Source organism: Balaenoptera acutorostrata, chromosome 1, assembly GCF_949987535.1.
Source record: "Balaenoptera acutorostrata chromosome 1, mBalAcu1.1, whole genome shotgun sequence".
Classification (NCBI taxonomy): Eukaryota; Metazoa; Chordata; class Mammalia; order Artiodactyla; family Balaenopteridae; genus Balaenoptera; species Balaenoptera acutorostrata.
Window position 1 is genome coordinate 116,665,348 of NC_080064.1, and position 15,792 is coordinate 116,681,139.

At 36.8% G+C, this 15,792-nt stretch overlaps 1 pseudogene; it reads right to left on the bottom strand.

The window, feature by feature from the left end:
• Positions 1–13,648: 13,648 nt before the first annotated feature.
• Positions 13,649–14,593, bottom strand: LOC102999784 (olfactory receptor 6K3-like; annotated as a pseudogene).
• Positions 14,594–15,792: the final 1,199 nt, after the last annotated feature.

Consider the following 15,792-nt stretch of genomic DNA (forward strand, 5'->3'; position numbering starts at 1 on the left):
CTGGCTAATGGTCTATCAGTTTTGTTTATCTTCAGAAAGAACCAGCTTTTAGTTTTATTGATCTTTGCTACTGTTTCCCTCATTTCTTTTTCATTTATTTCTAATCTGATCTTTATGTTTTCTTTCCTTCTGCTAACTTGAGTTTTTTTGTTGTTGTTGTTTTTCTTCTCTCTCTAATTGCTTTAGGTGTAAGGTTAGGTTGTTTATTTGAGATTTTTCCTGTTTCTTGAGGTAGGATTATATTGCTATAAACTTTCCTCTTAGAACAGCCTTTGCTGCATCCCATAGTTTTTGGGTCATTGTGCTTTCATTGTCATTTGTTTCTAGGTATTTTTTGATTTCCTCTTTCATTTCTTCAGTGATCTCTTGGTTATTTAGTAGCATTTTGTTTAGCCTCCATGTGTTTGTATTTTTTACAGTCTTTTTCCTGTAATTGATATTTAGTCTCATAACATTGTGGTCAGGAAAGATTTTACGATTGATAAGATTTCACTTTTCTTAAATTTACTGAGGCTTGATTTGTGACCCAAGATATACTCTATCCTGGAGAATGTTCCATAAGCACTTGAGAAGAAAGTGTATTCTGTTGTTTTTGGATGGAATGTCCTATAAATATCAATTAAGTTTATCTGGTCTAATTTGTCTTTTAAAGCTTGTGTTTCCCTATTTATTTTCATTTTGGGTGATTGGTCCATTGGTGAAAGTGAGGTGTTAAAGTCCCCTACTATTACTGTGTTACTATCAATCTCCCCTTTTGTGGCTGTTGGCATTTGCCTTAAGTATTGAGGTGTTCCTGTGTTGGGTGCATAAATATTTACAATTGTTATATCATCTTCTTGGATTGATCCCTTGATCATTATGTAGTGTCCTTCTTTATCTCTTGTAATAGTCTTTATTTTAAAGTCTATTTTGTCTGATATGAGAATTGCTACTCCAGATTTCTTTTGATTTCTATTTGCATGGAATATCTTACTCCATCTCCTCACTTTCAGTCTGTATGTGTCCCTAGGTCTGAAGTGCGTCTCTTGTAGACAGCATATACACGAGTCTTGCTTTTGTATCCATTCAGCCAGTCTGTGTCTTTTGGTTGGAGCATTTAATCCGTTTACATTTAAGGTAATTATCAATATGTGTGTTCTTATTACCATTTTCTTAATTATTTTGGGTTTGTTATTGTAGGTCTTTTCCTTCTCTTGTGTTTCCTGCCTGGAGAAGTTCCTTTAGCATTTATTGTAAAGATGGTTTGGTGGTGCTGAATTCTCTTAGCTTTTGCTTGTCTGTAAAAATTTTAATTTCTGCATCAAATCTGAATAAGATCCTTGCTGGGTAAAGTAATCTTGGTTGTATGTTTTTCTCTTTCATCACTTTAAATATGTCCTGCCACACCCTTCTGGCTTGCAGAATTTCTGCTGAAAGATCATCTGTTAACCTTATGGGGTTTTCCTTGTATGCTATTCTTTGCTTTTCCCTTGCTGCTTTTAATATTTTTTCTTTGAAGTTAATTTTTGAATGTTTGATTAATATATGTCTTGGCATGTTTCTCCTTGGTTTTATCCTGTGTGGAACTCTCTGCACTTCCTGGATTTGATTGACTATTTCCTTTCCCATATTAGGGAAATTTTCAACTATAATCTCTTCAAATATTTTCTCAGACCCTTTTTTTTCTCTTCTTCTGGGACACCTATAATTTGAATGTTGGTGCATTTAATGTTGTCCCAGAGGTCTCTGAGACTGTTTCAATTCTTTTCATTCTTTTCTCTTTATTCTGCTCTGTGGCAGTTGTTTCCACTATTTTATCTTCCAGGTCACTTATCCATTCTTCTGCCTCACTTATTCTGCTATTGATTACTTCTAGAGTATTTTTAATTTCATTTATTTTTGTTCATGTTTGTTTGTTCTTTAGTTCTTCTAGGTCCTTGTTAAATGTTTTTTATATTTTCTCCATTCTATTTTGAAGATTTTGGATCATCTTTATTATCATTACTCTGAATTCTTTTTCCAGTAGACTGCCTATTTCCTCTTCATCTGTTTGGTCTGGTGGGTTTTCACCTTGCTCCTTCACCTGCTGCATTTTTTTTTTCTCATTTTGTTTAACTTACTGTGTTTGGGGTCTCGTTTTCTAAGGCAGCAGGTTTGTAGTCCCCATTATTTTTGGTGTCTGCCCCCAGTGGGTGTGGTTGTTTCAGTGGCTTGTGTAGGCTTCCTGGTGGAGGGGACTGGTGCCTGTGTTCCAGTGAGTTGGGCTCTATCTTGTCCTTCTGGTGGACAGGGCTGCATCCAGTAGTTTGTTTTGGAGTGTCTGTTAACTTAGTATGCCTTTAGGCAGCCTCCCTGCTGATGGGTGGGGTTGTGTTCCTGTCTTGCTAGTTGTTTGGCATGGGGTATCCAGAACTGGAGCTTGCTGGCCGTTGGGTCGAGCTGGGTCTTAGCGTTGAGATGAAGGTCTCTGGGAGAGCTCTCACCAATTGATATTATGTGGGGCAGGGAGTTTTCTGGTGGTCCAAGGTCCTGGACTCAGCCCTCCCACCTCAGAGGCTCAGGTCTAGCACCCAGCCGGAGCACCAAGACCCTGTCAGCCACACAGCTCAGAGAAAAGCAGAATGAAAAACAAAAACAAAAACAAACAAAAACAATAAAACAAACTAGGAGAAATGGTAAAAGCAAACCTATACAGACAAAATCACACAAAGAAGCATACACATACACACTCACAAAATAGAAAAAGGAGAAAATATATATATATATATATATATATTTTAAAAAGGAAGAGAGCAATGAAACCAATAAACAAATCCAGCAATGATAATAAACACTAAATACTAAACTAAGATAAACACAAAACCAGAAACAAATTAGATGCAGAATGCAAGTCTACAGTTGCTCCCCAAGTCCACCGCCTCAATTTTGGGAACATTCGTTGTCTATTCAGGTATTCTTCAGATGCAGGGTTTATCAAATTGATTGTGGGGATTTAATCTGCTTCTCCTGAGGGTGCACAGAGAAATTTCCCTTTTTCTTCTTTGTTCGCACAGCTCCTGGGTTTCAGCTTTGGTTTTGGCCCTCCCTCTGCTTGTAGGCTGCCCTCAGGGGTCTGTTACCCACCCAGACAGGAGGGAGTTAAAGCAGCGGCTGTTTAGAGCTCTCTTCCTCACTCAGGCTGGGGGCGGGGGGGGGGGCGGGAGGGGGTGGGGGGGTGGGGGGGAGGGAGGGATACCTTAGTCATAATTGGAATGCGGGGCAAGCCTGAGGCAGCAGAGGTTGCAACAGCCTGAGGCAGGCTGCGTGTCCTCCTGGGAAAGTTGTCCCTGGATCACGGGATCCTGGCAGTGGTGTGCTGCACAGGATCCTGGGGGGATGTGGTTAGGACCTGAACTTGCACACAGGATTCTTGGTGGCAGTGGCTGCAGCGTTAGTGGTTCATGCCCGCCTCTAGGGTCTGAGCTGATAGCCACAGCTCGCACCTGTCTCTGGAGCTCACTTAGGCAGTGCTCTGCCTTCTGTGAGCACACTGGGAAGGAATACCCTCTCCTCATGCACCTCAAAACAAAGGTCTCTTGCCTCTCTGGCAGGTCCAGACATTTTCCCAGACTCTCTCCTGGCTAGCTGTGGTGCACTAGCCCCCTTCAGGCTGTGCTCACACAGCCAACCCCAGTCCTCTCCTTGGGGTCTGAACTCCAAAGCCCGAGCCTCAGCTCCTAGCCCACACTTGCCCTGGCAGGTGAGCAGACAAACCTCTCATGCTGGTGAGTGCTGGTTGGCACCGATCCTCTGTCAGGGAATCTTTCCACTTTGCCCTCTGCACCTCTGTTGCTGTGCTCTCCTCTGTGGCTCCAAAGATTTCCCCTGCCCACCCCCCATCTCCACCAGTGAAGGGTCTTCCTAGTGTGTGGAAACTTTCCCTCCTTCACAGCTCCCTCCCAGAGGTGTGGGTCCCGTCCCTATTCTTTTGTCTCTGTTTTTTATTTTTTCTTTTGCCCTACCCAGGTACGTGGGGATTTCCTTGCCTTTTGGGAAGTCTGAGGTCTTCTGCCAGCATTCAGTTTGTGTTCTGTAGGAGTTGTTCCACATGTAGATGTATTTTTGATGTATTTGTAGGGAGGAGGTGATCTCCACGTCTTACTCCTCCACCATCTTGAAGGTCCTCTGTTAACCTATTTTTTAACCTTCAGTTTGATTGTGAATTTCTCCATTGTTCATTTGGATTCTATCAATTTTTGTCATAAATCTTAAGCCTATGTTTTTTGAAACACAGACAATACAGTGTATTCCATTTTAGTTAGAAACAGATTGATTTTTGTATGGCTTTGTTTCAAGATAATTTCATTTATTATAACTGTTGTAGAAATTTTAAAATTTCCTCATGTCATAGTCTCTTTATTTCCAGAATTTCAATTCATTAATATTGCATTTCTAGGATTTAGTTTTCACATAATCTATCTTGCATGACATTATATTTTCTTTGAATTTTATGATATTTTCTCAAGTCAAAACTCTAGATTAGTTTTCTAGTGGTCAATATTTTCTTTACTTCTTCCATTGAATTTTTATATATTTTAATGATTTTTATTTATCACTAACATTACCATAACAAAATAATACATTTCATACATTAAAAGACCTCTACAATTTCTTTATAGATTTAAATTTAGGATATTTAAAATTATTTTTGTAATTCTTTCTTAGGGCAACTAATGGTTAAATATTTGCTATTTTTAACAGAATATGCACATTTTTAACATACTTTAACCTCTGTCCAACTGTTGTACCATACCTGAAAATGCAGATTCCAATGTAGAGTTCTCATACACACACGTACACACATACACACACACACACACACACACATACACATCCCTAAATGGCGCACACAAAACACACACAGAGACATATACACAGTGCTGGGGGATGGGATGGGGACATATGTGCCTTCAAAATAAGCAAACAAAGAGAAAGCCTGTGGGCAGCAATGAAGACCCAATGCAGACAAAAATAAAGAAAGAAAAATAAATAATTTTTTTTAAAAAAAATCGAGTAGTAGAAGATTTTGTAAGTAGGAAGAAGGCCCAATAGGTGACCTATGAACTCTCTCTTTGGAATCTGTTCTTGAAATCTTTTCAGTCAGGCTGCTAAAGAGTCAATCCATTAGAGATATTGAAAAGAATCAGAGATTCTTTTTTTTTTTTTTTTTTTTTTTTTTTAATAGTTACTTTATTTATTTATTTATTTATTTATTTATTTTGACTGTGTTGGGTCTTCGGTTCGTGCGAGGGCTTTCTCTAGTTGCGGCAAGTGGGGGCCACTCTTCATCGCGGTGCACGGGCCTTTCACTATCGCGGCCCCTCCCGTTGCGGGGCACAGGCTCCAGACGCGCAGGCTCAGCAGTTGTGGCTCACGGGCCAAGTCGCTCCGCGGCATGTGGGATCTTCCCAGACCAGGGCTCGAACCCGTGTCCCCTGCATTGGCAGGCAGAAGGAATCAGAGATTCTTAATGACTACATAAGTCTTCCTATTCAAGTTCCTCAATTGAATTACAGACGAGGTAATTTTCTGAGAATTAGAATTTTAAGGATAGGAGATTTGGAGAAAATGGCTGAAATGCCTCAAGGAAAAAAAATGAGCTAACTAATACATTCAGTGTTTTCTGTGTTACATTCATGGCCTACCTAAGGTTGGAGATCACACTTTTTTTTTCCCTTCAGCAGCATTCAGGAATCTAGTTGTAGTATCTAAAACATTACATGGTGGCATTGACTCAAAGCACTTGATAGAATAAGGTAGACTTGTCCAAGAGAGAAAAACACCCAAAGATAATGGCATAAGTTCTTTAGCTTTGTGGATTTGGGGGTTTAAGATGGATGGAAAAGAATGTGAAGACAATAAGGCATTGATAACTGCGAAAATAGATAGAGGTCTAGAGACTGATATTTCAAGGAGACTCAAGAGGATTTGTAACAGAAATAATCTAATTAATGAGCTAAAAGGAAAAGACCATATTCTTAAAGACAAATATATTAAAGTTTAAAATATTTAAGACGGAATACTTACTATATGTCTAAAATCCTAGACATGGGAGAAAATCGATGCTATAAATTCAAGGGCATTTAGTAAAATTTTCTGAGAAAAGTTGTTAGATGAGTCATTCTTGTGGACTTTAATGTCTTCAGATGACCCAACTAGGACTGAAGGTATCAAACTATATGCCAAAGAAACAATCTTTAGGTAGCAGCAATATAAGGAGGTAGAGAATACCAATAAGACATTTTCCCTAGAATTTTCCTCAGCCTAGAGGCACATGGGAAGTGGTAGAACAGGCAACTTTCATCTGAAAAAGGTATTGTTTTTAGAAAAGAGGTCGATTTCAGTTAAGTGAGGAGGTAAATAGACATTATAGACACAGAGAAGGTTATTTGCCAAGGGAAAAAATGCTGTTGGGGAGTCATAGGAAAGAATAGGAAGGAATGATATTAGTCGGGATTAGTAAGAACAGAGCTATATTGGGATGAGACTCCCAGACAAATGATAAAAGACTATTATACTAGATAATGGCCAAATATGTTAGGATTGAAAAAGGTGTCCAAATATTATCTGGAAGCCTGGTTTAAAATATTTCTATATTGGTGCTCAGTTTCATGGGAGCTATGAAACGGAGGTGGGGAGGTGGGAATTGGCACTTTCTCTCATCACACTATCACAGTAAATGATTCAAAGATTCATTGTTACTTTCACTTGTTTCAGTTGTTGCTTTAATCCACTACTCTGACACCTGGCAGTTCAACTCTCTCTTAGCTCAGCTGAGCCCTGACACATACCCATAAAGAGATTAAGGGAAGGGGCAAAGAAGATTTATATTATCTCCAATTACAAATCAGTGAAGAGATAACTACTACTAATTCCTTAAAATGGAGAGGTTTTGGACCTCTAAAGCAGTCAGAGCTGTTGTCTTCTTGTGTTTCTTGCATCTCTATTTCCCCTGAATGACTGGTATTAATCCGTTTAATAGAATCTAGGTGCTTATATTTTAGCAAAATCAATATTGTGCTCTACAGAACTTAATATGAAATTTATCTGTTGGAGACTGGGAGAAGAGAAATAAGCTGACCCAATCCCACTGGAGAAAGGAAGATGTGCTTAAAAAAATTGATCTGGAGTTACAGACTGTTTAGTTTGAGTCAATATTCTGGGATATGATTTTCAGAAATAGGCTACTGATAAACTTAACCTCTCTTTATTTCATGTTCTCATTTGATTTATATTCACTTCACTGGGAACAGAAACCAGTGTGTAAAACGGTATCCCCTGGATCAGAGTTAATTTAGAGAAAATCTGAAGGTGTAAAAGCAGAGGAACTATATCATTATTAGGGAAAAAGTCTTAATTATTCAGCCCATCATGCCCCAGATAAAACATAACATTTTCACTAATTTTTAATCTTATAAGTATATCTCCTCCCCTCTGAACCTAATTCCATTCAGCCATTCATGCAATCTCAAATATGTCCCCAAATATTTGGTATTTACGTCAACAGAAGGAGCACTAGATAAGTGTCCTTCCCTTCTACCCAGTAGGTAATTTACTTTCTCATTAACACCGGACAAACCTGCATCTTGGACCCACGTGTATTCTCCTCTTACCTCTGACAGAGACAATGAGGTCTGCTCCCTTTTCTGTGTTTAAGCAGTTCAAGTCCCTTAAGTACATCAGGAAAGACTGTTATACTTGTTTCTGAAACCTTCTTGGGGAGATTTCTCTACTGGAAGATTTCCCCTGATGACTGGAGAAAAACAGCAATTCTATTTCCCCCTAGGATAATTAGTAGAAAACTTCTCCTCTGATCTTCTCTCATTAGTTCTCCTTTGTGTTAAGAACTCCGAGTCTTCCTTATGTATGGCCTCTTTTGATAGATTTGCTCAGAATCAATACACATGAATACAAATTATTATGAAGAATTTCTTTCAACAGGATTAGGGTGTTTTTTTGTTTGTTTGTTTGTTTGTTTTTTAACTTCCCTACCCTCTGAAAGGATAGTGGCATTTTTCAAGGCCTGTTGAATTTCCCTGAGGAAGATAAAATATCCATTGCAATAACATTATTGACTGTAACACACTATGCCATGATAAATTTGTCTACTTTGCTGAAGATACTCCTTTACCACAAGCTCTAAATATAGACCACTACCCCTCAGTATGAGCCCACACATACAGGATTAGTTTTAGTGGTTCCAATAAAGAATTTAGCATAATGTGGGGATACCAATCATCTCCATATGGCAAAGAAAATGGCACAATCTTAACTCTTCCCTGTATCCATGCCCTTTGCAAGGTGATTTAGCAGCTCTTCCTACCAAGAAGTGAAATCTCTTTCCCTCCTCTGAGTCCCCCTTGTGAATTAATTTGGTTATAGAATGCAACAGAAAACATCGTGTGTTCATTTCTGAGCCGAGTCTCAAAAAGCCCGTGCGTTCAGGCTCTGTATTAACACTCCAACCAGCCTTTATATGAAAAATAGGGACTAGCCTGCTGCAGGAGGAAAGACTTGGGAAAGAATGCAACCATCTTAGCTAACATTGTCTTAGTTCAGCCAGCTCTAGGCAAACAGTTGCTGACCCTCGATGCACGAGCCAACCAGGACTAAAAGAACAATCTATTTGATTCCAGCCAAAATTAACACATAAATTATGAGATAAAGAGATAGTTTCTGTTTTAAGCTCTAATTCTGGGGGCAGTCTGTTTTGTAGCAGAAAAGCATTACTATGTTCCCTTAAATCATCTTTTCCACCTCCACGTTTGCTCCACTCTAATTTGTATTCATACAACAGGGATGCTGTTCTAAGAATCTAATATCTTACTTCAGTCTCTTCAGTGTCTTCACTTGGCAATTGGAGTAAATTCCAGTATTTCATAACATGGCCTACAAGTTTGCATACTTTGCTTCTAATCTTCATCTCATGACTCTTACTGTGTTTCATTTGCACATGTGCATTTTGTTCCTACAATGGTTTTCCTAGAAACCCAGCTATTTCTAATCTCAGGATGTGTGCACAATTGTTTTATCTTATATATTTTCCTGGCTGACTCCTTCTCAGTCTTCAAGTGTCAGCTTAAATGCTGCTTCATCAAAAAAGTGTTCTCTGCCTCTACTTATAAATAGACATCCAGGCTTATTAATTCTTTTGATGCATATTGCTAAATTGCTCTAGAAAGGATTATACTATTTTGATATCCTGTCAGTACTGTCAGAGAGTGCATATTTATTTTCTTCATCACATTTAAATTGTCACCATTTTTAAAAGTACAACTTGTTTTTTAATAAAATGCAATACTTAATTATAAATAAATTAGAAAACTATAGATAAATACAAAGTTAAAAATAGAAACAGCTTAGTAACTCTCTATGACAGTCTCTAGGTCCATCCACGTCTCTACAAATGACCCAATTTTGTTCCTTTTTATGGCTGAGTAATATTCCGTTGTATCTATGCACCACATCTTCTTTATCCATTCCTCTGTTGATGGACATTTAGGTTGCTTGCATGCCCTGGCTATTGTAAATAGTGCTGCAATAAACATTGGGGTGCATGAGATATCATCTCACACCTGTTAGAATGGTTATTATCAAAGAGATAAGAAACAACAAATGCTGAGGATGTGGAGCAAAGGGAACACTTGTGCACTGTTGCTGAGAATGTAAATTAATACAGCCACTATGAAAAACAGTACAGTGGTTCCTCAAAAAAATTAAAAATAGGACTACAATATGATCCAGCAATTCTACTTCTGGATATTTATCTGAAGAAAACAAAACCACTATCTCAAAAAGATAAATGCACCCCCTTGTTCACTGCAACATTCTTTACAATAGCCAAGATATGGAAACAACCTTAGTGTCCGTCGATGGGTAATGGATAAAGAAAATGTGGTATGTATATATAGTGGAATATTATTTAACCATAAAAAAGAGTGAATCTTGCCATTCGTGACAACATGGATAGACCTTGAGGGCATTATGCTAAGTGAGGTAAGTCAGACAGAGAAAGACAAATATTGTATGATCTCATTTATATGTGGACTCTAAGAAGCAAAACAAAACAAATAAACAAAACATCAAACTCATAGATACACAGACAGACTGATGGTTGGCAGAGGTGGGGATGAAATGGGTAAAGGAGGTTAAAAGGTACAACTCCCAGCTATAAGATAAATAAGTCATAAGGATGTAAGGTACAACATGGAGATTGGGACTATAGTTAATAATACTGTATTGTATATTTGAAAGTTTTCATCACAAGAAAAGAATTTTCTAACTATGTATGGTAACAGATGTTAACTAGACTTATTGTGGTGATCATTTCACAATTTATACAAATATTGAATCAGTATGCTGTACATCTGAAACTAATATAATGTTATATATCAATTCCATCTAAATTTTTAAAAAGGTCTGACTAAATAAACAGATAAAAAGTAGAATTATAGAATACATTCCTCACCTGTACAATCTTGCACAACCTAGTTATTCCTTGTAAAAAGAAAAGAGAGAAAGAAACAGCTTATTAAATATGTATCCAAAGATAATCAAAGTTAAAGACCGAAGCTCAGTTTTCTTTCAAGCTTAGGCTCACAACCCATTACTAAGTAGTGAAATCAGTTCTAAAAATGGTTTTAATGAAATAGAATAGGGGGAAAAAAAGAAGAGAAAAGATAAGAAGCACTGTATGGATTAAACATAGCCTTTTGTAAAAATATTGTTTTAGTTATAAATATGGATATGAATATGTAAATATATGCATATATGTGTGTCCTATATTATGGTTTAAAATATACTGTGAATCACTTAACACAGTATTTTAGTGATCCCACTTGCTGCTTATTACCTCATTTCTCTGCTTTCAGTGGTAGTAAAACTCCATGAAAGAGTGGTCTGTACTTGAAATTTCCAATTTTTCTTTAATTCTTTTCTATTCAACTGATCAATTCAGGCTTTTACTTCCACTATTTCATGTACACTTCTTTCATTAAGTTTAACAATGACCTCCAAGTGTCTAAGTTCAAAGTCAACTTCCAGTCCTTATCTTACTTGACTATTTGCAGGATTTGACAAAGCCAATCACTTTTTTCTCCTTGATGTATTTTGTTCACTTGAAGTTCAGATCTTTGCTCTATCTTATTGATCATGCCTCTGAATCACATTTTCACTAGCTTTTACTGCTGCCTGGATTATTCATTATTTTCCCTCCATATATCCATGTGAACAACTCAATTTTCTTCAAATCTTTGTTCAAATGTAACCTTCTAATGAGGTCCAATTATGATCACTTTATTTAAAATTATGATCTCCCTACCCACACCAGATCCTTTTATCCTGCAATAGTTTTTTTTTTCCTATTTCATACAGACTACATGATTTCCTTTCATTTTGCAATTTTTTTTTTCTTTTTACATATATATACATTTTAATATCTCCCGTATCACAGTGTAAGCTACATAAGGGCAGGGAATTTTTTTCGGTCTTATCACAAGCACCTAAAACAGTGCCTGGCATAGTGGCCTTAGTAAACATTTGCTTCATGAATAAAGAAATGGGTCACATAATTATTTCCTTAGTGGGTTAGCATCTTTTAAACTCAGCAAGATTTTAGAGCTAACTATAGAAATGTTTAATAGACTCAAAACCTATTATTTATATTTTGCACTAAGGAATTTGTATATATTTAGTATTTTACGTATTTGCATTATTTAAGATAATTTGACCTATTAGAATACCAAATCTACCTTGCAATTCTTATTTTAGATTTGTAATTGAGCAATTAATTTATACTTTTTTTAAATCAATCTTACTGAGGTAAAATTTATAGTCCATAAAATGCACACATTAAGTCAAGGTATTAGGCCTTTTTATTTAAAAATGAAATCTTACTACATTTGTCACAGTATTAAAATGTTTAAAAGGATTTAGGATTAGCCATATTTATAATTTTTTTTGTTTGTTTTGGAGGGATTTTTAAGATTATAAATGTTATTTTTAAAACCTGTGGAGGCTTTGTTTATTGAGTCAGAAAACTGAGGTACTTGAAAACAAAATAGTGTATATCATATTTAAATGTAATTTAAAATGATTTAATTGCCAAGTTTGTAAATCAGACCAAATATTTGTCAAACACCTTTAATAGTGAATAATAAAATCTGTTAGATTTATAAATGGAATACTAAGATTTTAAAGCAGGAATTCAAAGATCGAAGAACTAGGTTTCTAAACATTAACCTCAAATAAATTTCACTTTAATTTTATAACTGAAAAAAAGTCTATATATTTTTCTTCACCACTCCCCCAAAAATTCTCATGGGTTTCAAAAAGCTCACATTAATATAGGCGAGGATTTGCATTTACTGGAGTGAGAGGGGATAAAGGATAGAGATTGTTCCATGAGCCATGAGAGGAAATGGGTCTGGAGCTGATCCAAAGTTGAGAGTTAGCACTTTTTTCCACCTTAACACTCCCGAATGGGTTTAAGGATTTATCTAGCTCCTTGACTGAAGCTGATTGAAACTTTTTTCTTGTGTTCTATGCTACTGATATTTCCATTTTTTGACACCTCTTTTCCTCCCTCACCTTCTGGTTGGCTTCCTGCTTTCTGTGACACCACGGACAACTGGTTTGCTTCCCACAGCACTGGGAAAGAACTTCTTTTTCTAGAGACAATTTACTCAACCCCTAAAACCACTAGTGCAGTTTTGTAGGAGGAAGGCATGGACCTTTATCCCAGAGGATAAAATGTGTGTGAATTTTTAAATGGTGAGTATAAGTTCCAGGGCAGAGAAGAAGAAAGGGAGGAACATTCCAGAGCAGAAAAGTGATAAGAACAAAGACACTGAGGCATAAGACTGGCACAGCATTTTAGTATAACATAACATAGAACATTATATTGTGATATTGATTTTTAAAATTAGCATCAAGGTATATAACAGCAAGGTATAACTATATATATTTCCATAATTTATGGGGTTTTTTTGCTCCCAAGCTTATATATCTTGCCTATTTAATTTTCAAGCTTTCAAGAGTGCTTGGTCTGGAATTTTCAAAACTATGTGAAACATAACTCATGAAGGAGTTAATAAAAACAGCATGACACAAACTTCACAAGGTCAGTGGCGATATGGGCTGCATAATCATTGTTATCTATCATAAGACAACCTATGGAGGGGTAAAGGTCTCTTAGATGAATGTTAGGAAGCCAGGCTTCTTATTCAGCCTTAAACCACCTCACTGTTACACATCCTGTTAATCTTTTTAAAAATTAAATAATAATAATAATAACTGATATGAGTACTGTGAATATAAAATGAAAGAGTAGGTAAGGAAACTTTTTAGATATTGAAGAAATAAATATGATTATTGTTTAGCCCAGTATCCTCATTGATTTGGAGTTACAAAGTGTAAAAAAATATTCCATTATAATCTGTAAATGCTATAAAGATAGGTAAATCACAGAAGACTTCCTCTGTCAGAATAAACAATAGTTCTTATGTTAGAAAATTGGAAATCATACCCAAACCGCTACATAAAAATAAAGCATGCACAGTAGTTTTAAAAACTGATTTGTTAGCATTTTAAACTTATGGATATAGTTATTTGAACAGATATGTGTGAACTCTCATTGGCTTCCAGAGACATTGAACATCTTTTGATAACAGAGGATTTTCTTGATGGCGTCTTTCATGTCTTTGTTCCTCAGACTGTAGATTATTGGGTTGAAAAATGGGGCAAGGACAGCGAACGTCAGTGCAATGTCCTTGTCCAGTAGTGGTGGGAAAGTGACAGAGAAACTCAGGTACATGAGTGTCACACTGCCAAAAAACAGGAAGAAAATAGTAATGTGGGCTGCACAAGTGGAGAATGCCTTCTGACGGCTCTTACCTGAGGGAATCCTCAGGATCACAGTGATAATTCTTAAATATGAAAGGGTGATGATACAGACAGAAATCAGGATGGAAATAGCATGAATCACATCTTCAACACATCATGGATGTGTCTGCACAGGCCAAGCATAACACAGGTTCAAAGTCACAGAAGAGTTGATTGATTTGGTTGAGACCACAGAAGGGAAGGGTAGAAATCCACACATTCTCTGGCAGTAGCACAAGAAAGCCAAAGATGCCAGAGCTGGTGGAGAGCTGGATGCATAGTTGAGGGGTCATAACGGTTGCATAGTGGGGAGGCTGGCAGATGGCATCATACCTGTCAATGACCATCACTGCGAGGAACAGGCCTTCTGTGACCCCAAGTGAGTGGAAAAACTACATCTGCAGAAGGCAGCTAATGAAAGAAATAGTATTCTCTTTACTGACAAGGTTGGAGAGCATCTTTGGGACGGTCACTCTGGTATACCAAATCTCCAGGAAGAAGACACTGATGAAATTATACATGGGATTGTGAAAATGTGTATCCAGTTGGACAGCAAATAAGATCATGAAATTTCCAACAATAATGAACACATAAATAAAGAGCAAAGGAATGAAGAATAAGAGACTACCTTTCTCAAATGAGGGAAATCAGAGTAATAAAACTCAGTCACTATTGTCTGATTCTCCCTATCCATATTTTCAAGTGTTTCACTTGTTGCCTGATGGAATCAAATATAAAGAGTCAGAACTCTACCTACATTCAAATAACAATAGAAACTTTCTTTTCAAACAGCTCAACAGCCTTGAAATGAGGTTGATTAAATTAAATAAAATAAACTATGTGAGCTACTTCGCAAATTATAAAGTGATCGTGTCTAACTTGCAAATACTTTTTTAGTAATGATAATACTTTGTATTATCAACTCTTCTGTTGGCTAAGCAAACAATTTTGCTATTTGGACGTATAAATGGGTACAAACTCTCCTGAATGTCAATTTGGCAATTTTTATTGAGAGTCTTGAGACTGTTTAAAGCCTACCTTTCACCATATAGCCTAAGGAAAATATTTTAAATATTAAAATATGTACAAAGATATTCACTGGAATATTTATAGATATTTTTATCTATCTCTCTAGATAGATAGGTAGATAGTTTTATTTTTGACACAAAATATTGGAGACACAAAATTAGTTATGACAAAATGATCCCCTCTGTCGATATGAATAAGACCATTTTTAAGTAGGTATCTTAAAAACCAAGTGCAGTACTGTCTTCCCTTGCTGGCCTCATAATTAACAAAATAGAGTAAATGGAAGAGCCAAATATCATACTGAATTCAATTTACTTTAAAGCACAACACCTTAGACCTGTGTCATATATCTGTGCATGCAAGTTAATCTTAACCTGGGTTAGTTAATAGTCAACAGTAAAGAGGGTTAGTTAATAGTTGAAATACCCTAATCTAGAAATCACACTCTAGGAGTGGTTTGGTAACATTTCAAAGACTTTAGTTAGTGGTCTACAGCCAGAGGCAGGTAGCTTCAAGTATCCAGAACTGCATCTTCATCATAGGGCTCATTAATTAGCATAGAGCAGGTCTCCTCAAGTTCAGCACTATTAACATTATGCACCAGATAATTTTTTGCTAGGGGTTGGGAAGTGAGGGGTTTCCCATGCCTTGTAGGATGTTTGGCAGTGACCCTGGCCTCTACATGTTAGATATCAGTAGCACCCACCCTTTCTTCAGCCATGATAAACAAAAGGTCTCTAGAAATTGTCAAATATTTTTGCAGGGGACGGGTGGGAGTAAAATTGCCCCAGTTGAAAACCAGTGGCATACAGAACTTTAGATTTCTTTTTCTGGTTAGAAGCCAAGTGACTGAATATGTGGACT